Raw genomic sequence first — 24564 nt, 5'->3', positions numbered from 1 at the left:
GCTTACAGTTTCAGAGGTTCAGTCTATTATCATCAAGGCAGGAGCATGGCAGCATCCAGGCAGGCATGGTACAGGAGGAACTGAGAGTTCTACCTCTTCACTGAAGGCTGGTAGGAGAAGACTGGCTTCCAAGCAGCTAGGACAAAGGTCTTAAAGCCCATGCTCACTTTCTCCTCCAATAAGGGCCCACCTACTCCAACAAGGCCACGCCTCCAAATAGTGCCACTCCTTGGGCCAACCACATTCAAACCATTACAGAGCTCAAAACCCATCCATGCTCTTTTACAAATTAGGTTACCTGTTTGGGACCTTGTTCTGGTGTACCCTTCTCTTAATTACAATGCAGAGACAGCCTCTCTTTAATGAAAAACAAATAAAAGTTTAAGATTGGTATTTTATCCTGCATGGGAGGTAAAGTCATTGATCAAATACTGAATAGGATAAGCTGCCTGTGATTCAGTTTTGAAAGAGCTGATGGCTAGCTACAGGGATAACACCATGAAGCAGGAAGATATGTAGTCTAGTAGTATGCAAGGATGTGAGTGGGAAGTCAGAACTTGCTGGGTACTGTCTATGCTATGAAGCACCATATCTATCTGGAATTCACATATACCTTGTGAATGCTGCCTTCTATGATTCTACTGTTTGGGAGAGTCCTGTCTTGTCTCAGATCTGGACTGGGATATGACAGTCCCACATAGTGTCCATAGGGAGGGCAACTGTAGTTCTGTTTAGAGAAAGCTTTGTAAGTGATTGAACATATACAGAGTAAAAGAGCAAGACCAATTGCATTCCCTAGACTTGGAGCTCAAGCACATAGACAATCCTGTGCATGGAGATTCTGTGATAGGTAGTACTGATCACCAAATCAATAGGCTCTAGAATCACCTAGGATGGGTAGTACTGCCAACTCAACAGCTCTAGAAGCACCTAGAGGCAAGCATCTGGACATGTAGTTGAGAGAGTTTCAGGTTAATTGGGGTGGGAAGGCCCATCCCAAGCATCAGCATTATTATTTCATGGACTTGGACCCTAGACTGAGTTAAAACACAAGAGTGAGTCAAGTGTCTGCTTTCTTCTCTGTGTTCTGTGGATACAATGTGACCAACTGCCTTGTGCTTCTGCCTTCCTGGTTATGGAATGTTCCTCAAGTGGTGAACCAAAATACACCTTTCCTTTTTCATCTAGTCCCTTCGGATAGATATTTCGTCATAACAATAGATAGAAGGAATAACTACAGATAGAGGAGACTCTCTCGCAGCCTATAGTTTATGGTGTTTTTTTTCTCTGAGTATTGGAGAGCTCCTTGGAGGTCAGGTGATGGAGACTCCACCATGATGGGACCACTATATACACATTCTCTCTGCCTAGATTTCTCCACTGACTAAGGCGGGGTGAACCCAGTGCCCTGCCTTGCCACGCCTCGCATTCTGCTCTCTGAATGAGAGCGTGTGGGACAGTAGAGAACAGTCACTCTGTAAGTGGATGGAGAGGTGCCGTTCCAAATTTTCTCTCAGTTTTTTTCTCCCACCAATTCTAGCTGACTAACAGCAGCAGGTTTGGCACATCCCACAGTGTCCCTTTGAAGCTAATGTTTTTTTTCTCAGTGTGTCTAGGAAGGTGACCGAGCTCACACTGCAGCATGCTGGCACAGGGACACAATTTCTCTCCGAATTAAAGGATTATTTTTCTGACAATGCTGGATCAAACACAGGAGTATTCCAGGGCTGTCCACATAGTCAATGCTGAGTTGAATTTAAAATGTTCTTTCCTTTGGCTGTAGCATATTGACTAGCCTGCCTGGCTAACTTCTTTGAGTATTTGTTTTTCCATTCTTAAAAGCACAGTCACCTGAAAAGCATCTAGACAACCTGTTTAAGCAGACATAGCTATTGCATCCCTGAGCTTCATTTTGCAGAACACTTGAAAACCTGACCTGGGGTGAGATGTTGCATCAATGCCTGTGCACATTTGTGACCTCAGTGCTGGGAGTAGAGACAGGGGATTCAGGAGGTCTCCTGGCCAGCCAGTTTAGTTAAATCAATGAGCTCTAGGTTCAGCATGAGATTTCTGTCTCAAAACATAAGATGGGAGAATATTGTGTGACCCTATTCCTAAGGCAAATACCTACTCATCCCAGATATGAAAACTGATGACACCACCAATTTGGTGAACCAGTGAGGTGGTGTGTGTGTGTGTGTGTGTGTGTAGGGGTACTTATAGGAATCTGAATGAGGAGTTATTTACAGGAGCAAAAACGACTCAAAGAAAGCTGCCTCGCCAAAATTCAACACAAGCATGGGCAATAAATAGCCAAGAAATCTAGGAACCCATAGCACATTGCACAATGTACAGACAGCTTAGCATGACAAAGTCTTTTTCAAGAAGCTCAGCTGGTCTCTGCATCTTCTCAGCAACTGGGTAAGTTTCTGCTTAGTCCAGCCAATTCCTCTGCTCTGAGTTTTCAAGGCAGCTCTGCTTATTTGAGAGGTGTCTTTCAGAAGTCCTTATGCAATTAAAGAAGGAGGGGGCCTAGAGAATTTGATCATTTTCAGGAACTTCCTGAAGCTATTGAGCTGTTTACTTCCTAGGTGTGACTAGCTTCCCCGAAAGATGAAATGTTTCATTTTCAGTTACAACTTCCTGTGACTTAATGAGCTTCCTTCTAAGAAATAATGGTTGCCGATTTGTCCTTTTGATGGTGTCCTTTGCCTTACAGAAACTTTGTAATTTTATGAGGTCCCATTTGTCAATTCTTGCTCTTAGAGCATAAGCTATTGGTGTTCTGTTCAGAAACTTTCTCCCTGTACTGATGTCCTCAAGGGTCTTCCCCAGTTTCTTTTCTATTAGCTTCAGAGTGTCTGGCTTTATGTGGAGGTCCTTGAACCATTTGGATTTGAGCATAGTACAAGGAAACAAGGATGGATCAATTCGCATTCTTCTGCATGCTGACCTCCAGTTGAACCAGCACCATTTGTTGAAAAGGCTATCTTTTTTCCATTGGATGTTTTCAGCCCCTTTGTCGAGGATCAAGTGGCCATAGGTGTGTGGGTTCATTTCTGGATCTTCAATCCTGTTCCATTGATCCGCCTGCCTGTCACTGTACCAATACCATGCAGTTTTTAACACTATTGCTCTGTAGTATTGCTTGAGGTCAGGGATACTGATTCCCCCAGAATTTCTTTTGTTGCTGAGAATAGTTTTAGCTATCCTGGGTTTTTTGTTATTCCAGATGAATTTGATAATTGCTCTTTCTAACTTTGTGAAGAATTGAGTTGGGATTTTGATCTTCACCAATCCTACATCAGATAGAGGGCTAATATCCAGTATATATAAAGAACTCAAGAAGTTAGACTCCAGAAAACCAAACAACTCTATTAAAAAATGGGGTACAGAGTTAAACAAAAATTCTCACCTGAAGAACTTCGGATGGCGGAGAAGCGTCTTAAAAAATGCTCAATTTCATTAGTCATTAGGGAAATGTAAATCAAAACAACCCTGAGATTTCTCCTTACACCAGTCAGAATGGCTAAGATTAAAAATTCAGGAGACAGCAGGTGTTGGAGAGGATGTGGAGAAAGAGGAACACTCCTTCACTGCGGGTGGGGTTGCAAATTGGTACAACCACTCTGGAAATCAGGCTGGCGGTTCCTCCGAAAACTGGGCACCTCACTTCCAGAAGATCCTGCTATACCACTCCTGGGCATATCCTTGGCAGGGAAGTCATTGGTGCAAACCCACGAGGCAGTGGGTCACATTACATGCTCAGTCTGGAAGCAGGGGGCGGGGTGCTGGTTCTCAGCTCACTTTTTTTCTTGTTTGTTGGTCCAGGACTCCAGCCTATAGGATGCAGCTGCCCCATCTCACTTGCACCTGTCTTGGAATACCATCCTAGAGGTATGTTTCCATGGCAATTCCAAATTCAGTAAATTGCCGATGAAGAGAGACTGTCACAATAGTCTCGTAAAAGTTAGAGATGCTTGTGAGAGAAGATGGAACTCAGAAGATGACATCACATACATTTTCTCTAAACCTGGTGAAGTGTCACCTCCCAAGCTATGTCGAGTTATAGCATCAGTCAAAAAATGGTTCTGATTTAGCATGTATGGTTTAAATATAGGTGCTATGGTTGGTTACCTGTGGGTGAGGGATAATTAACCAGGAGAGTCAATTACATGTCAGGCCTGAGGGAGATGTTTACTTGTCTGGTGAATATAAAATGTCTAATCCAATCCAGAACACCTGCAACCCCAAAGAGGAGAGAAGCATTATTAACACAACACAAAGATCATAGATGCTATCCCTGTGTAACCTATACATAGAGTCCCACAATTCATAGCTCCTGGAGAGGAGAATGCCATCTTAGGAGGACCATGATTCAGTAGGAAGGTTACAAGGCTGTAACCTATCAGAGGCCCAGCAGTCGTAAAAGACTTCTGCTCCTTCCCTTCCCCATTGAAGACCCCTCCAGCACACAGCTTACTGTGTCTCCACAGTGTGCTAAGCTTTCATTCTCCAAGTAACAGACACATTGTTACAACACAACCACTCCTTGAATTCTCCTTGTCCCCTCAGTTACCCTGCTCTTGGCAGTGCCCTTCCCTACACGCTGGTTGCCATCCCCTGCCTCACCACTTTTTAAACAATGTGTTAGGGTGAGAGATGTACAAGGAGTGGATGCCAAGGGATAACCTTGGGTTGGATGGCCTTTCCCAGATGTTGTCCATCTTGTTTCTTTTATTAGCCTGGGGATTGCGAGTTTGGCTAGTGTGTCTAGCCAAGAGTCTGCCTGTCTCTGTGTTGCTGTTTGAGTCTGTATCTCACACTTGCCGTTTGCTGACATTTCTGGGAAGTGATTTCAACTCCGTATTAAGCAAGCACGAAAATCTCACTGGGTCTGTTCTCATCATTTTTTTAAAGTGTGCATATACGACAGTCTGCATTTGAAGGTACGATAGTGCACATGCAGATTTGCTTGTGAGAGGAGAAGGATGTGCTAATCCCTGACACTTCACTTCTAACATACATCTTTTATGGTGAGAGCATCCACAGTCCTTTCAACCAGTTTGTTTAGAGTCTCTAATTGTCACCTTTAGTATATCAGTAGCAAGTCCTTCATTCTCTTACTTGCTTCTTCTCATATTTATTCTAACCATATCAAACAGTGCCTGAGATGCAGCAGCCACTCAGTGAAAACATTCATAGAACAAGTAAATCACGTATCAACACAGAGACACTGGATGGCCCCTGCCAGAAAATCTCCTTGACTTCACAGTGGACCAGTGATGTAAGAATTGTTTTTTCTGTCCTTAAAGGTGAGTGATTCATGAAACAAACACATGGGCTTTCATTTCAAATGGCTCAGTGAGCACCACTGGAAACACCCCTTGCCTTCCTTTCTTGCCACAGCAAAACGGTCAGGACTTACAGCCTTGAGGCGTTCCTGGCTGGCGCTTGCAGCACACAGATGTGCTAGAATCTTCCCTGAGCCCACCCATCTCGGTGTATGCCAGTGTCTCCCCCAACCTCCAAACCATCCTTGTGTGGCTGAAGATTTTGTAAAGAAGCACTGTACCCCTCATTTTGGCTGCTAAAACAAAGGACCCTGAGAAGCTGGGATTTCCCCAAGAATCTTGTGCTGGAAGGAGAGAAAGCCTAGAGCTTGGGCCAGTCACAGAGAAAAGAGATTTACCACTTATTAAACCATAATGGCGGGTCAGTTGTGGGTAGGTCAACAGCCTGATATGGTCTGCTTAGATATACTTAACTCTTGCCCTCTACTTAAAGCACTGATTCTCAACCTTCCTAATGCATGGATCCTTTGATACAGTCCCTCATGTTGTGGCAACTCCCAACATTAAAATTATTTTCATTGTTATTTCATAACTGTAACTTTTCTTCTTTTATGAATTATATAATGCAAAGATCATGTTTTCGGATGGTTATAGGCAACCCCCCCCCATGAAAGTGTCATTCAACCCTCCCAAGAAGGTCATGACCCATAGATTGAGGATCACTGACTAAAGTAATAATCTCATTTCAGGACCTAGAAGATGAACTTAGATGGTAGTGGGGGAATGTGTATGCCAAATTTCTTTGCCCTTTTTGTGGCCACATTAAATCAATCTTGTCCTCCCCCCCCCTTTTTTTTTATTAATTTTGTTTTTTGCATTGGCTTATAGAAGATAGGCAGCCAAACCTCATTTGTAACCAGGAACAGGCTGCCCCCAAGTCTGCTAACACTCCTACTTAGCCAGCCACTCCTGAAGCTCCAGCATATGGTAGGCACACTGCAGTGTCAAGCTTCCCCGTGAGTCTGTGGAGAACATGACGGCTGTACCTGCATGTCTACGCTTCAAGCATGGCGCAATGAGATGGGCTCACATAGGGAGGTCCTGACTCTAACAGGGATACATTGGAGCTCACATCAGTTGCAGATGCTAAATGCTAATAGTGGGAGAAATTTATTCAGGATAAAAAAAAGGGCAGTTAGCATTCTGCAAACATTGTCTGCCTCAGAAATATCCAGTGTAATTTTGATGAAATGTGTTGGTTTACTAAACCTTCAGACTTATGCACATTCCACAAAATGCCTCTGGACTTGAGTCTGCCATAGAGGATAAGTATGGAGGGCTGTGCTCAAATCACTCATGAACTCAATATCGCTTTCTCATGGATTATTTGGATGTAGCATGAATAAAAACGCTGGCGTTTCTCCTCCCCGGCAAATGACTGCTGTGTGTGCAGCCGTGGAATGTCGTCACCCTCCAACTTTATTGCAGATTTAAATTACTCAGATTATTTTGTTGGACAGTGGCTCCCAGAAGCACAATGAATCAAATCATTAATTACTGCGCAAGTGTTTGTGATCCATTGGAAAACATTAAACTCTACTCAGGAGCTCGTTTGGAGATGATGGCTTGTGAGCTGCTCCCCTGAGCCCTGCATCAGATGGCATTTCAAGAAATCCTTCCCCAGGGAGACATAAACAATGTCTACACCCGCCTCATAAGTCCCAGTGACAAACCAAAGTATGACTGCACATCGCGGATCATCCTGGGGAGGCAATCATCTTACAGAATCTACAGAGCGTGGGTGAGGGGATTCCCACTGGAGCACGAGTGTCTGCAAAGCAGTGCCCCCTGGAAAGCCTCTACTCAGATAGATGGAGACCATCTCACAAAACCTCCTCCAGCACCTCTGGGGACCCATGCACCACATACAACTAGGACAGAAATGCACACAAATGGCTGAGAGGGGTGGCTGGAGACTTGGCTGAGGATGCTCCTCATCCCTTGTTCTCTGAGGAAATGTCAACAGTGCACACGGTGGATGCATCGGTGCCTTGCAAGGAGGCCCGGATGATCTGACAAAGAGGCAGCTGCTTTGCTCAGAAGATCATCTTCTCCAGCAGGTGGAAACTTCCAAGAAGCAAGGACTTACAATTGGCACCCATGGTCTTTAATGTGATGGATGCTGGGTGACATAGGCCTGGTGTTCTGGGCTTCCTGGTGGAGACAAAAGGGACTCCCTTGTCCGACAGCTGGCTCAGAACAACCCTCCTTTCCATGCATCTGAAAATCCACAGCAGCTTTCCATTTTATGATCGGAACATACTTCAGCTGAAAACAAAGGAAGTAAGATGTTATTATTATAACACTGGTTTTGAGACAAGTTCTTATTCTCTATCTTAGGATGGCCTTGAACTCACAGCAATTCTCCTGTCTCAACCTTAGCTCCCTGAATGCTGGGATTACAAAGGGTGAGCCTCCATGCTTTGAGGTTTCAAAAATGAAGACTGATTTTAGATTCCCCCTTTGAGAATTCTCCAGGGGGACAGGAGACTAGCTCAGCCAGTGAAATACAATGAACCACATAAAAGTATTAGGCTGGGCCACTGGCTGAGCCCAGTGGCTTTTGTTTGTTAGTTTATAAACAGAGTGTCACTAACCTAGAAAACACAATCTAGAGCTTCATTGTGTAAAAACTAAAAGGTATATCTGAAACTAATTTACACAAGGATTTCATGTTAACCATTGAGAATCTATAACTAGGGTTTCTTTTGTATGAGTATCAGTATGCACATGCGTGTGCATGTTCCTATGGGAAGAACACATACGTGTGTGTCCATGTGGAGGGCATAGGTCAGTCATGAGTATCATTGCTCAAATACTGTCTGCTTGCTTTTTCAGTCAGGGTTTCTCACTGGCCTGGTACTGGCCAGAAAATCCTGGTGATCTACTTTTATCCACGTTGCCTGTGCTGGGATTAGAAACATGTGCTATCACTCCCAGGTTTATCTGTGTACATGGGTTCTGGAGTATTGAACTCAGGTCTTCATGCTTGTACCTTACCGAGAACATTATTTCTCTAACATAAGACATTTTCAGTCTCATTTAACTTAGTGTTTACCCAATGGGTAAAGCAATTGCTTTATTAAACACGTTTAAATTTTTGATGTAGGATCAGCACTTGTGGGTGTGTTCTTGCCTATGAAGAATTCCCTTAGTACAGGGTTCCAAATACATGTGTTGTTGCACATGGATAGATAAAATGTAACACACATATCATTACACTCTCAGTTAACTGGAACAAACATCTCTCATCAAGCACAGCACCAAAATTCCTGAGTTAGAATATGGATTTGGAAATGTTCACTTCAACTTAATGATATCAATGAAATTCATTTGTTCCTCTTAGTCTGGTGGACAGACAGAAATAAAAGCCATGGCACGACCTAAAGAAGTTCTACAGGAATGTTCAGGTTTGCCTGGGCAGCAAGTGTACAAGAGTCTGCATCCTAGGGGCTTTGTCCCTCACTGTCCTTGACATTGCCAGGCACCAAAGTCACCAGATATCACCCTGAGCTCCGTCAGAAGCCAGGGGTCAGACTCCATGGCTGGAGACTGTGGCTTCAATCACTGAGAAGGAAAGACTTCATCTTGAGTGCAGAATTTGTCTATGCCAAGAGTTAAGCCCATCCAATTGTAGAAGCCTGTCCAGCTAGAGACCTGAGGCCCCCAAATGACAAGAATTTATTCATTATTCTGGTAGGATCATGGTCACTGACATAGGCACAGAAGAAGGACCAGGTCTGGACATTCCCAAGTTCAGCACTCTTTCTTCTAAACTGAGTGCTTAAAAAAGGTAAGAGAGAGGCAGTTCTTAAAATACTGATGATGCACCTTGGGAGATGGCTCGGTGGGTAAGACTGTTTGCTGGGCAAGTGTGAATGAAGATTTGAGTTCGAATCCCCAGCATCTATGTAAAACTAAGGCATAACAACCTTTTTTTTCTGTGACCCCTGTGTCACATGGAGATCCAGTATCCAGTCAGTGTAAATAGAAAACACAGAAAACTTCAGGTTCACTGAGAGTTTTGTGTGAATAAGGAGGAGAAAAATAGAGGACACTCCTTTGCATGCACATGCAAGGACCAATATATCCTTCTCATAACCACCTACCACCCCTCCCCAAGTACTAGCAGTGCAATACAAACATGGTGGGGGTCAGGGGGAAGAAGCCAAGGGGCCAGGAGAACTGCTTCATGTTGGGTGAGCCTACCTCAGCTTATAGGAGGGAAGGAGAGAGAATTCCCTGAAGGACGTTTGGATTTGACTGAAACAAAGGTGGAAAGTGGACTGTTGTCTTCGTGGTCTGTGGCGGGTAGCTGTCCTGTTTCCTTTGAAACATCTGCGTATGCATCACCCCCAGACACACCAGAATAAAAGAGGCCAGCCTGACTCAATTAGCTTTTATTCCTGTCAGGAATGGTTCTCAGGTATAGCTAACAATAAATCCAACGGGTTTCTTATAGCTCCCAGAGCCTTAATAGGCATAACCCAGTTTTGTGCCTGGTTGAATGACTGATTTATGAAATTCTGAGAGCATAAACTAGGCCAGATTCCTGGCTCTCCTCCATGCCATCTCCCTGGAATTGATGTGCAGCCCGGGATGCATTTTTAGAGTTGTTACCTCAGGTCCATTTGCATATATATGAGAGGAACTAGTGATTAGAGGGACAGAGAGGAAGAGGGCCAGCCAACACAGTTACTTCTGTAAGAAAACCACTTGTGGGAGCTGAGGGGAGAGATCAATGGGTAAAGCACTTCCACACAAGCATGAAATGGCTACAGACAGGCCTGGTCAGTGTCAGGTTGTTGGAGCCCCTGCAGGATGGCTTACCTGGATCCCTGGGGTATTTTTCATATTTTGAATACTGTCTGACTTCTCAGAAGCAGTGGACATTGGCTCAAGCTCTGGAGACTTCTGTAGTCTCAGGTGGTGTTGTCTTCACACTGAGAGCATTGTGGGGTATTCTTCCCACTGTGTTCTGATGGAGACTTCAGACCTCCTTAGGGACCACTTAGTGAGATTGCCAAGGAGCCCCATGAATCCTGTGTCCTTCCTCTCACATCTAACATGTCCCTCCAACAGCAAGCCAGTGTGCTTTCTGTCTCTCTGTCTCTGTCTCTGCCTCTCTGTCTCTCTGCCTGTCTCTTTGTTTCTCTATCTCTCTCTCCCTTCCCCACTCTCTCTCTGTCTCTGTCTGTCTGTCTGTCTCTCTCTCTCTCTCTCTCTCTCTCTCTCTCTCTGTGTGTGTGTGTGTGTGTGTGTGTGTGTGTGTGTTTATGAACACCCATGAAGAGAAGAAGGTGTCAGATTCCCTGAAGCTGGAGTTACAAAAGGTTGTGAGCTGCCTGATCCAGTGCTAGAAACCATACTCCAGTCTTCTGGAAGAGCAATAAGCACTCTTAACTGCTGAGCCATCTCTTCAATCCAAATTTTCTCCTCTAGGTAGGCTTGACTAGACAGAGCACCTCCTCTCTCCAGCAGTTATTTATTGCTTTTGTAACCTCAAGGAGGGACCTTGTAAATCATCATGGTTTTAACTTTCTGGGACTTTTAAGGTTGTATGCTTCCCTGGCCCTGTGAGCCTCCCTCTTCCTTCGAGAAATGGAGGCTTCAGTTCTGAGGAAACTGCTACACAACTGTATGGCATCAGCACCAAATGCAAAGCCTGCATCAGCACCAAATGCAAAGGCAGTAGCACCAAATGCAAAATGCCTGCAGTGCCTTGTAGAGACTTGGAATGAGCAGACAGACCCATGGCATTACCTAGCATGTAATTGTATCCATGAGACATTTCCAAAAGGACAGAGCTTCAGTAACCATGCAGGGACTAGCTCCTTGGAGGAAGTCATGATATCAAGGCAACCTCAGGAAGCATCTGTGTGGCCACCCATTCCTTTTCTTCACTGTGACATTCTTATATCTGATAGGCTTCACACTACTTTACACTAACAAAAGTCCACTTTACTGTGTGCTATTTCAAAGCAGCCCATGCCTGTCAATCATTTTTGTGTGTGTGAAATGCAGTTGATGTCTATCTAGTGTGCAACAGGCAGTAAGACTGTGCACATGGACCAAGCTCAAGTTTAAATTACTTTATCTTCTCAGGAGCTTCTGACTAAAAGATTTTCCTGATAACAAAATGTGAGAAAAACCTCAAAGGGGCCTGTGACTTAGAAAGGTTGCTTTTCCCAGTGGTCTCACATGGCAGAATGGGAAACCTGGGATCCCTAATCAGTGCTGCTTGCAAAGGACACAGAGAGTGTTTGTTGAAGGAGCCTGCAAACACTGACTAGTATATAAATATATAGTTTATATTTATATGACTAGTATATAAATAAATAGTTTAGCCTGGCAGATGGCTCAGTCATTAGTGTCTGCCTTGTAAGCATGAGTTCCCAGGTTTGATCTCTAGAACAAGTTTTTAAAAAGACAAAGACTTCACTTGTAACCCCAGTGTGCTCATGGTGGACTCAGGTGGATTCCTAGGGAATCAATGCCCAGGAAACCAAGCTTCTTTGGTGAGTTGCTGGCCACCAAGAGACCTGTCTCAAAGAATAAAAGGTAGTGCCCAAGAAGCCTTCACCCGAGGTTATCCTCTAACCTCCTCCTCTACAAACATATGTATACATACATGTATGCATGCGAACACGCATACATATCCATACTTTCCCACATATTCATAGCCAGGTGACATAACAAAATTAAGGCAAAGATTCTTAAGGCAGTTCAGGCTGATTAGAAAGGACCAGGGGGAGTATTATACTCACCAATGTGCTGCTGATAAAGGGTACAGTCCAGCTGGGTTTTGATTGTATTATGTAAGTTTGATTATATAAGTATATTGCATCTTATAAGACTGAGTATATAAGTTATAAGGGACACAACTGAACCCCAGAGATCATTTTGGGGTTCAGCTCTGTCCCTTAAAATGTATAATCTTCCATGAGCCTTGGTCTCTTTGGTTGATGAACCTCCACAAATCAAAGGAATGGGCTAATAGCACATCTCACCCGGGTTGCTGTGCAGATTCATGAGGTGAATAATTAATATAATGTGTGAAACCCCAGTAGCCTGGCTCTACAGAGAGCACTGTGTTAGTGACAGTCAGCCTCCTGTCTCCATGCCAGAATTCAATCACACAGTGTTATTTAATATTACCCTGGCTTACTTTAATTACACCTGCCACCAAGGACCATCGCTGATTAAAAGAGAATCTCTAATTTATTTGAATCCCCCCCTGGCTCTAGTCATTTTGTCTTAGTTTTGTTCTTGTGACAAAAAACTCAGACAATAGCCACATAGTGGAGGGACTGCTTATTTTAGGTCACAATTCCAGGTCACACTCCCTCACTGCAGGGGAGTTGTCATAGGAGCTGGAAGCAGCTGGCAACATTCCACCCACAGCCAAAAGCAGGGATCACGGGTTGCTGCCCACATGCCTGTTCTCGGTTCACTGTCTCTGCGCCACAATCCAGAACTCAGCCTACAGCCTCAATTTACCCAAATAAGAAAATTCCCAACAACATGTCTAGATAATCTTTCACCAAGACTCTCTTCAGAGCTGACTGTGGTGGCACACAGCTTCGATTCTTTCAGGGGTCTGGAGTTGTGCAAATAATATGGAAGGAAAGTCAAAGTTAGAATAAAACCGATGCAACTTTATTCACCATGGGAAGCATTTCTAGCTAGTTCGGGGCATTCGGGAGCTGACCCTGGTCCTGAAGCGAGGAAGCGGACTCCTTTTAAAGCACAAGCTAATTCAGTGGATATAAAGAAGGAATTTTTAAATTGAGGGTTAGTTCTTGAGTAACAGCCTGTCCCAGGATGTAGGGATCTGTGATAGGAGGATATCTCTATAGAATCAAGGCTATTCTAAGAAGGCAGCAGTCTTATTTTAATTCTTATGGGGCTGATGCAGCCCAAGCAGTCCAATAATTTTTTCTTGTAAAGTGAGGAGAGTGTAGGGCAAAGGGCATGCAGTAAAATGAGGGCAATGGACCAGTGCATGGAGTTACTCTAGGCTCTTCAATTCTCAATGCCCAAGAAGCAGAGGCAAGCAGACAACTGTGAGTTCAAGGCTAACCTGGTCTACAAAACGAGATCCAAGCCAATCCGGGCTTCACAGTGGGGGCTTAGAGAGAGGAGGTGTGCTCAACCTCTTTATATGGACCCTAATAGCTAATTTGTCTTTTAAGGTTTAGAGAAGGAGGTAACCTCAACTGATAAAAATTCTCCATAAGATCAGGCAAGCCTGAAGGGCATTTTCTTAGTGATTGATGTATGTATTGGAGGGATCCATTGTGAATGTTGGTATTCGTGGGCTAGTAGTTCTGGGTTCTATAAAATGTAAGCTGACCAAGCTTTGGAGAAGAAAACAGTAGGCAGCAGCTCTCCAAGGCTTCTGCATCAGCTCCTGCCTCCAGGTTCCTGCCCTGCTTGAGTTTCTGCCCTTACTGCTATTGTTGATGAACTACTACATGGAACTGTTAGTGAAATAAACCAAGTTGCTTTTGGTCATGGTGTTTCATCATATAAAGCCTTAGGAACCCTAACTAAGACACTGAAGATGAACCACACTGGATAGGTCTGAGTCTGGTAGACTAGGAATACAGACAAAAGTAGACAAGCCATTCTCAACTCAATGTATTCTTTGCATTTGCCTCGCCCACGACACAAATATATGCTTATGTAATCATGACTGTAGAAAAGGACCGAAGAGTAAGAACCCAGGCCTTCTCCCATCTGCTGTTCCTCTTTCCACTGGAAGACTGAAAACTCAGAAGCATCTTCAAGTCAGATGGGACAACCCACCTTTTAACCACAGAAGACCCCAGCCGGAACCTGTAGCAGTAGATGGCTCCCTGTCTGTATTGCTGAAATCCTTTAGTAAAGCAACAGAGTGATATTGAGTCTTCAAGGATCAACGTGTGACTTTTCTTAAGGAGATGTGAACCATCTATTCACCGGAAGGATGGGCAGAAATGATGATCCAGTGAACCAGTGGATTCACTTGTAGAACTAGGGGTGAGGGATTACTTCCAAGAGCATAGGTGGCTCCAAGAGGAAATCTGATGCATATTTAGGGACAACAATTGGAGCCCAATGGAGGAAGATGTGCACCTCTGCTCTTTCAGCCGTGCACCCAGGCTGCATTGGTTTATTCTACTAAACTAGAACAAAGCACAGAACCATCCTAACACAACAGAGTCAGTGGCTCCAAATCAGTTACAGATAATGAGAGGGCTGTTTGGACCCTTTTCCAACAGTCAAGTGCATGATTAGACTGTCCTGCCCCTCTTTGTCCTTAGTCACTACTCTATAGATCCAGCATAGCTGAAGACCATGACAGTCTGTGCTGGTTTTCTGCAAGGATCTCTTCTAAGCAGGAAAGAGTATGGACTCCACAGGGTCATAGGATGGCTGCCCGCCTGGCAGGAGGACCTACACTAAGGCAGCTGAACTACAATTACGGTGTTTTCCACCTGGATTCTCAAGAGCTTTGAGACTATTAAAGCTATAAACTCAGGATAGCATTAGAAATGTTAATGTGCTGTAAAACTTTCTACACGGCGGCTGTCCCTTGCAAAGAAGCTGAGATGAGTCTGTATCGTTGACTTTTCATCTTCTTGGTGGATTTTTATGACAGCAGTAACAAGAGCAATCCCACTTAAAAGACTCTCATGTCAGGTAATGGTACAGCCGATTATAACTCAGAATGAGAAACAATCTCTGCCTCATACAAATTTAGAATGACCGGCGTGCAAATGAGCATCAGGAACGATAGCTCAGCTGGGTGGTGGTGGCACATGCCTGTAATCCCAGCACTCTGGGAGGCAGAGGCAGGCGGATTTCTGAATTTGAGGCCAGCCTGGTCTACAGAGTAAGTTCCAGGACAGTCAGAGCTATACAGAGAAATCCTGTCTCGAAAAAACCAAATCCAAAAAACAAAACAAAACAAAAACAAACAATAGCTCACTGGCATTAATAAACATGGGAAATGTGTGTGTGTGTGTATGTGTGTATGCATGTGTGTATGTGTATGCATGTGTGTATGTGTATGCATGTGTGTCTGTGCATGCATGTGTGTATATGTGTATGTGTGTATATGTATATGTGTATGCATGTGTATATGTGTATGCATGTGTGTATGTGTGTATGTATGCATGTGTATACATGTCTCTATGTGCATGCATGTGTGTATGTGTGTGTGTGTGTGTATATGTATATGTGCGTATGTGTATGCATGTGTGTATGTGCATGCATGTGTGTATGCATGTGTGTATGTGGTATGTGTGTTTGTGTGTGTGCACACATGGGTGGAAGACAGATGTTGACATCAGACTTCCCCAGTTGTTCTACAGCTCATGCTTTTGAGACAGGATCTCTCACTGAACCTAGAGCTTACTGATTTGGCTAAAACTAGCTAGCCAGCCAGCCCTGGTCATCTCCCCATCTCCACTCCGTCCCCTACTAGCATGGGCACTACAAGTGGCTTGTTATTTGGGTCCTAGGATAGAAACCCAAATCTAAAGTTATGCAGAAAGTATCTCACTTGTTGAGTCATCTGAATCTGTCCACCTATGAGGAGTTTTTTGAGAGTAGCAAAATAGGAGATAATATGGGGGTGTGGTCTAGTTATAGAGGGAAATTATATCATTACTTAAATCCATTCACCAGTAGGGTACACAAATGGGCTCTAAGATGGAATACATTGCTGCCATTGAAAAGCTGTATCCAAGACTAAGACAGCTATGGCTTTTTCTGCAAGGTCTAGAAAAGCAGAAGCACACTTTGCCATTCTGAGAATGCAGAACAGCATGTTCAGTAGGTAAACAACACTGACCCCCAAACAGGATCTTGTGATGGTGCCTCAGCAGGACAAAAGGATTCGTGATCTGCCTGTCTCCTCACTGACACATTAGCTGAGGTTTTTTTTGTGATACGGATGTCAATTAAAGATTGGCATCAGTGCCCTACAGCCTGAATTTAGCCTAGGGCTGGCCTCCTCTCTGGCCTGACTGTTTTTCCTGATGCTGGCCTGGGCTTGTTCTGAGCAGGGGGCCAGGCACTGAGGCTGATTGGAGTGGTTGTTTGAGAGGGCAAACCATTAATGAGAAACATGTGGATACCTGATTGGAACCCATGGTCTCTCATCAGGGTGGTAAGCTCTAATTTCCCTCACTGCTGTGGTGCCTGTGGGAGGCTGACCTGAGCTCAGGACTATATCACTGAGAACCTGATAGTGACAGCCTCTTCCTCAGTGTCTGCCCTAATGAGTACAATGCTCCAACTATGTAACATGTCCTTTGGGTCATTCTCATGCGTCCTTTGGTTTAAATAATGAACAGCAAATTCTAGGTACCAAGATGTGGAGATACTCAGCCTGTAAAGTGCTGAACTTGGGAGCACAAGGATTGAATTAAGTCCGCAGAACCAATGTTAAAAGTTGACTGTAGTACATGTTCAGCACAAAGAGGAAGAGGCAAAAGTTTTGTGGCGGTTCACTGGCCAGGCATCCTCACCCCAACTAGAGAACTTGTGTACACACACACACACACACACACACACTTAGCATTACAACAGATAGCAAGACCAAACCTAAGTACAGACCCCCAAGACCTGAAGTCTGCTAGTAGACTCAAGTGACCCTGCCCCCAAGTTATTGCTTATTGGTAAATAAAAATGCCAACAGCCAATAGCTGGGCAGAAGAATAGGTGAGGTTTCCCAGGCTTTGCAGTTGGAGGAGAGTGACTAGGAGAAAAAGAAGGGGAGGAGGAAGGAGAAGCCGCCATGGGTGAGGTGAGTCATAAACATCACTGCCCTGAGGGCTGGCCAAGTGGAGTTAAGAGCAGCCCAGACAAAACATAGTAAGTAATAAGTCGAGGTTATCAATGTGAAAGTAGATTCTAATAGCATAGAGCATCGATATCTGCATAGCTCTAATGCTATTTAAGACTTATTGTAAATATATACAGGTCGTGTGTCTTTTATTTGGGAACTAAATGGTAAAGGCAAGGTAGAAACCCCAGATTGGGATTAAAAATTTCTACAATAACACCACCACACACACACACACACACACACACACACACACACACACAAAACCCCTACATACATGTACTTGTGCATACACATATACACACATATACAATTATACATATATACATTAAAAATGATAAAGATTAAAACGAAAAGCTTCTAGGTATCACAATCAGAGGAAACCTTTATCACAGAATCACCAAAACATTGGAGAGAAATTAAACATTGGAGAGAAATTACCCCAGACCATGAAAGCCAGCTTAGGTTATCATCAGCACACAAACACTGCCATAGAAGTCAGCCCCCAGCACTGCCATAGAAGTCAGCAACTGACTTCTGATACGGAAATTCTGATTGGGATGGATTTGAGAACAACTGGGGTTTTTATTGGCTTGGGGAGTTAGGATCCCCTCAAGCCCAATAGTCACCAAAGTCTTGGGTTCTTGTCTTGTGAATTTAGAAAATGGAATTTATGCACCACATAGGGTGAATTTTAGAAAGACGTGTTAGCTTTACTTCCAGCAGTTCAAAGGAGTATGCTCCAGTTCTAGCAGAAAGAGATATAGAGTAGCCCCCAATGACCTGGCATGAAGCATGGCTCTTGGGACCTGGGCCCAATCCCATGCTAGAAGCACAATCTAATTCAGTATTGATGCAACTTGGGATTAACCAGGAAGAGCTGAGAAAGTCAGGATCTTCTTCAGTGAGTCTTATCCTACCAATGACAAGAGAGGTGAAGAGGCATTCAGTGAAGTCAACTGAAACTTGATTATTTTATCTGATAAAAAGATGAAGATGTTTAATGCTGAAGGGCAGGAAAGGACAGTGGTCAGAGTTGTGATGGATTGATTGGGAGTCCTCATAGCCCGAGCACCAGAGCTAGGGCAGGAGGTTTGGTGCCTATCTGGTTTAGTTATCAAATTAAGTTTAAGATTCATGAGTTATAGTCTTGGGCCAGTGAGATGGCTCAGCAGATAAAGGTGCTGACCATGTGCCAGCTCAATGATTTTACATTAATCCCTGGAACCCACAGAAAGGTGGGAAAAATGCTCCACAAAGATTTCCTTTGACTTCTGCACATATGTTGTGGCCTGCACATGTACACACCTATGCCCCTCCACTAACAAATAAAATTAGCAAAATGTTAAAAGAATTATACTCTGTGCCTTGTAGAGGAAAAGATTAAATGCACAAGAGAAGAGGGCCGATTTTCTAAAAATCAACCTTTCTGACTTAAAAACCCAACTCTTGAGCACTGCATCATTCTGTTTATCCATTCATCTACCCACTTAGCTACCCATTTGTATCATCCATCCATCCATCTATCCATCCATCCATCCATCCATCCATCCATCCATCTATCCATCCATCCATCCATCCATCCATCCATCCATCCATCCATCCATCCATCCATTCTCCTATCCACCCATCCACTCACCTGTCTGTCTATCCAGCAACCCATCCATCTACACAGCCATCCTCTCTTCTACATATCTGCCCAACCCATCCATCTACACAGCCATCCTCTCTTCTACATATCTGCCCAAACCATCCATCTGCACAGCCATCCTCTCTTCTACCTATCTGCCCAACCCATCCATTCATCCTCCATCCTTTCAGCATCTACTCATCCACCCATCCCTATGAGAAACTACTGCATAGTTAATGCATGAGAATTTTTTGGAGTAATTTCTAAGAGACTCCTGCCCTGGCTGATGAAACATACTCTGGAAGACCATGGCATAGGACGTCTTTAAATGGACAACATATTTCTTGAGATGTGGAAAACTGCAAGTGGCCGTGAAACAGATAGAGATTTTTTTCTGTTTTTGTATTTTTGCTTGGAGTGACTTTAAAGCTGTACTTTTATTTTACTGAATTAAACAACAGGAAAGGGAATGAGAAGAATACATGTTCTCTCTCAGAGCTCTTCTGAAAGCTACACTCCCAGAACACATGGGAGGGGGAACTAAGGAAGCCGGTTCTGACGCTCTATTCTTATCTTTGGTCAAAGATAATGTGGTTCAAACTTTATGTAACAGAGTAATCTAATGAACCAGATAATTCCCACAACTCATAAAATGGTGTTGCATTTCAAATGCACATATTAAATTGCTTTAGAATCTAATTTTTTAAAATGTATTTTAGAATTTCAACTACTATATTGAATAGATAGGAAAGAGTGGGCAGCCTTGTATTGTCCCTCATTTTAGTGAGATTGCTTCAAGTTTCTCTTCATTTAATTTGATGTTGGCTATTGGTTTGCTGTATATTGCTTTTATTATGTTTAGGTATGTGCTTTGAATCTCTGATCTCTCCAAGACTTTTACTATGAAGGGCTATTGGATTTTGTTGAAGGCTTTTTCAGCATCTAATGGGATGATCATGTAATTTTTTCTTTCAGTTTGTTCATATAGTGGATTATGTTAATGGATTTTTGTATACTGAATCATCCCTGCATCTCTGGGATGAAGCCTTCTTGATCGCAGTGAACGATATCTTTGATGTGTTCCTGCATTCACTTCCCAAAAGTTTTGTTGAATATTTTAGTGTCAATGTTCATAAGCAAAATTGGTCTGAAGTTCTCATTATTTGTTGACTCTTTGTGTGGTTTAGATATCAGGGCAACACTGGCCTGATAGAAAGAGTTAGAAAGTGTTCCTTCTGTTTCTATTCTGTGGAATAGTTTAAGGAATATTGCTATTAACTCTTTTTTTAAAGTCTGGATGAATTCTGGACCAAAACCCTCTGACCCTGGGACTTTTTTTGTTGAGAGACTTTAATAACTGCTTCTACTTCCTTAGAAGTTAGAGGACTGTTTAGTTTACCTGATTTTCATTTAACTTTGGTTAGTAATGTCTATCTAGAAAATCACCCATTTTGTTTAGACTTTCCAGTTTTGTAGAGTACAGGCTTTTGAAGTATGACCTAATGATTTTTTAAAATTTCTTAGTTTCTATGTCTCCCCTTTCTTTTCTGATTTTGTCGATTTGAATACCATTTCTGTGAAATCAATCTGGTGGTTTCTCAGAAATTGGAAGTAGTTCTACCTGAAGACCCAGCTATACTACTCCTGGGTATATACCCAAAAGATGCTCCACCATATCACAAGAACATATGCTCTACTGTATCATAGCAGCTTTATTTGTAATAGCCAGGAACTAGAAACAACACAGATGCCCCTCAACTGAAAAATGGATAGAGAAAATGTGATTCATTTACACAGTGGAATACTATTCAGCTATTAAAAATGAGGTCATCATGAATTTTGCAGGCAATCATCCTGAGTGAGGTAACCCAGATTCAAAATGACATGCATGGTATGTACACACTGATAAGTGGCTATTAGCCATGAAGCACAGAATGCCCATGATATACCCCACAGACCTAAAGAAGTTAAACAAGAAGGAGGACCCAAGCAAGGATTCTTGAATCACGCTTAGAAGGGGGAACAAAATAGTCATAGGAGGGAGAGGGAGGGATGAAAGTGAGTGGGAGAGGAAATGGGGAGGGGAAGGGGCGCAGGAGCAGTTGTGTGGCGAGGTAGGAGAGAGACCCAGAGGGCCAAGTGAATGACTCAGCAATCTGCAGCTGCCAGGCATGGGAAAAGGTGGGGGAAATCTTTAGGAAGTCTCAGAGACCTGAGATGGGGAAGGCACCCAGGAATCAATGCAGGTGACCTTGCTGTGATGCCTAACAGTAGGGACTTGGAACCTGAACAGGCCACCTCCTGTAGCCAGACAGGGCCCCTAATGGAGGAATTTTGTTGAAGGCTTTTTCAGCATCTAATGGTATTAACAAAATTTCAGTTTGTTTATATAATAGACACCAACTCACTCACAAAACATTTGACCCGAAATTTGTTCTGTCTAAAAGAAATTCAGGGACAAAGATGGAGCAAAGACTGAAGGAATGCCCAACCAATAACTACTCCAAGTTGAAATCCATCCCAAGGGCAAATACCAGTCCCTAACATTATTAATGATACTCTGTTATGCTTGCAGATAGGAGCCTGGCATAACTGTCCTCTGAGAGACTCCACCCAGCAGTTGACTGCAACAGACTCAGAGACCCACAGCCAATAATTTAGAGGTCAGAGACCCTTATGGAAGAGTTGGGAGAAGGAATGAAGGACCTGAAGGGGATGGAAACCCCACAGGAAGACCAACAGAGTCAACTAACCTGGACCTGGGAGCTCTTGGAGACTGAGCCACCAACCAAAGAACACACATGGGCTGGAACCAGATCCCTAGCACATATGTAGCAGACGTGCAGTTCAGCTCCTCTCTGGGTCCCCCAACAACTGGAGCAGAAGCTCTCCCTAAAGCTGTAGCCTGACTGTGGTTTCCATTCCCAATCAGGGCTGCCTTGTCTGGCCTCAGTCAGAGAGGATGCCCATACTCTGGCAGAGACTTGATGCATGGGAGGGTAAGGGTGGCAGGGGGTACCCAGGGGGACCCCACCCTCTCAGAGGAGAAGGGAATGGGGAATTGGGGAAGGTCTCTGTGAAGGGGAGGCCTGGAGGCGTCAGAGTCTGGAATGTAAATAAATAAATAAATTTCTAATGATATTCTGCTATATTCATAGATTGGTCCCTAATCACCAGAGGGATGACACCCAGCAACTGGTGGCAGCAGATGCAGACATTCACAGCCAAACACTAGGTGGAGCTAGTGGCACCCTGCAGAAGAAGCAGAAGGTTTGCTTGTAGGAGCCAGAGGGGTTGAAGACACCAGGCAAACAGAATCAACTAAGCAGAGCTCACAGGGGTTCACAGAGACTGCAGAGACTAAAGCGACAAACATGGTCCCTACATGGGTCTGTGCTAGGTCCTCTACATAGAACTTACAGTTGTGCTGCTTGTGGGACTCCCAAAAGTGCGAGTGGGGAAGTGTTTCTGACTCTTTGACTGTGCTTGGGACCCTTTACTTCTTATCGAGTTGTCTCATTCAGCAATGATATGAGGATCTGTGCCTACTCTTATTGTAACTTAGGCCATGTTCACTAAGTATATAGTCCTGGGGGTCCTGCTATCTATCTATCTATCTATCTATCTATCTATCTATCTATCTATCTATCTAGAAAATGGAGGAGGAGTGGATATTGGGGAAAGAGGAGGTTAGGGAGAGACTGGGAGAGTGGTCAGAGGGAAAACTGCAAGACAGATGTAATCTATGAGAGAATGAAGAAAATAATAATAAAAAATAAGAACCAAACTACAACCTTGTTGGCTGATACCCTCCAGTCCCCGCTGGACTATGGTCCCTGAAAGGTAAGCTGAATGTTCCCTGTCTGCATCTATTTCATGGATATGTGGCTGTCACAGACCCAAAGGTACGTATTCACTAAATATTAAACTATTGAATGCAATAGAGGCCCAAGTACATCTTTTAATTCTAATTTTTATTTTATATTCTTAACAAATACATAATAATGTGTTTACTAAATTTAATTTAACAAAAAATAAATTAAAATAATATTTATTAAAAATTTAAAATATTTATAAATAAATAATACTTTAAATAAATACAGAATCTATCCCTTTACCCGGCTTCCCTTTCTTCTCCCTGGATCCTCCCCCTGCTGCCCCTCCAGCTCCTCCCTCGCTGCCCAGGACAAAGCTGTCAGTCATCTCATTCTTGTTATACCTAAGCTTCTGAAGCTTTATAAGGCCCCATTCCCAGCATATCATATTGTATAGCTGTGTTTACATGCACGTGACTTACTGCAGTTAAAGTTAGTGGAACCTGAACTGGTTCCCAGTGTGCACTAAGCACATTGGAGGTAATGGCTAAATGGTTTCTGTGTTTGGCTCATCACTTAGCCTAGCGTCAAGCACCTCCGAGTATTATAAATATTGGTGAGATGAAGGGATGATATTAAGAGTTTGTGATCTATAGCAGTTCTTTTGCCCTGGGCAGTGAAGGTTGTAGTAGAACTTCTTGAATAGAAGGGGGGAGGCTGTGGGATTGATTTTGGTGAGGCCACAGCTTTGCTCCGAGTGGTCACTTCTGTCTGTTAAGGGCTTTGTCCTGTATTGGAGCTTGTGAAAACCAGCAGTATCTCTATGGTGCTTCTGGGTGAAGAACAGAAGACTGAGAAAGCCTATTCCATATGTGTCTGTGCTTATGTGTGTATATATAGCCTGCATTTGAGGCCAATACCCTTGGTGTAAATTCACAGCAAAGTTTGTAATATGAAAAGATGATTTCATACTTTCCTAGGAAAACATCCTAACTTGTGACTGTATTAATTACTTCCTTGCCTCCATGACTAGTTATCTGATAGGAACCAACTTAAGAAAAAAGAAAGTGTTTTAGGATGAGAGCATAAAAGAATAGTCCATTGTGGAAGTAAGGCACAGTGGCAGGAGGAGGGACCAAAGGACCACAGTGTCCAATCAGGAAGCAGAGAGAGATGAGTGATGGTGTTTATCTTTCTTCTTTCTATGCCAACTGGGACTACAGCCTCCAGGATGGTGTTGCCCACACTGAGGGCAGGTCTTCCCGTGGACACAATCTAGTAACTACAGGTGGATCCCTGTTAAGTTGACAGTCAATAGTCATCACCACAGGGCGTTTAAACTGACTCTTCAGCTCAGGCACTCAGCTTCCTCCATGGAGAAACAACTTATGGAGCTGACTGTGTGTAATGACAGATGACAACAGAGGAGCTGATCTTGAGTTTTGTATGCTATAGATGCTCCACAATTGGTAACTAAAAATCTATTTAATGTTGTAATTTTTAATCTATAGTAAATTAGTTCTTATTAAAACAATTTATAGAAAAGCATAACAATATTATCATCCCAAAAGCTAAAAAGAAATGGCTATATAAAAGTCATCTTTCCATTACAAACTGCCATTGCGAATTTACACCACAGGTACTGGCCTCAAACAGGTTTACACACATGAACACAGATGTATGTGTGTGTGTGTGTGTGTGTGTGTGTGTGTGTGCTTGTATATATCCTATAAATAAAGTGGTTCTCAAATATGTTTTCACAAGAGTTTTATTTTTTCAATCAGTCATAACATGGAAATCACTCTATCCTCTGGCGTCATTCTTCAGTATGAAAGTATCAAGATCTCAAATGCTCCTCAGTTCTGTGCTTTGAGGGTATTTGTCACATGCTGTGGGAAACCTTGCACACATGCTCTCTGGAGTCCC

General features: G+C 43.3%; 1 long non-coding RNA gene across 1 annotated transcript; it reads left to right on the top strand.

Moving 5' to 3' along the window:
• Window positions 1–3818: 3818 nt before the first annotated feature.
• Window positions 3819–21887, top strand: LOC127692942 (uncharacterized). Its single transcript, XR_007979546.1, has 3 exons — window positions 3819–3897; window positions 5166–5315; window positions 21399–21887. It is a non-coding gene; the product is annotated as an uncharacterized LOC127692942 (long non-coding RNA).
• Window positions 21888–24564: the final 2677 nt, after the last annotated feature.

Source organism: Apodemus sylvaticus, chromosome 9, assembly GCF_947179515.1.
Source record: "Apodemus sylvaticus chromosome 9, mApoSyl1.1, whole genome shotgun sequence".
Classification (NCBI taxonomy): Eukaryota; Metazoa; Chordata; class Mammalia; order Rodentia; family Muridae; genus Apodemus; species Apodemus sylvaticus.
Note: the sequence above shows the minus strand (reverse complement) of the source record. Positions and strands in the feature narration are given on the sequence as shown.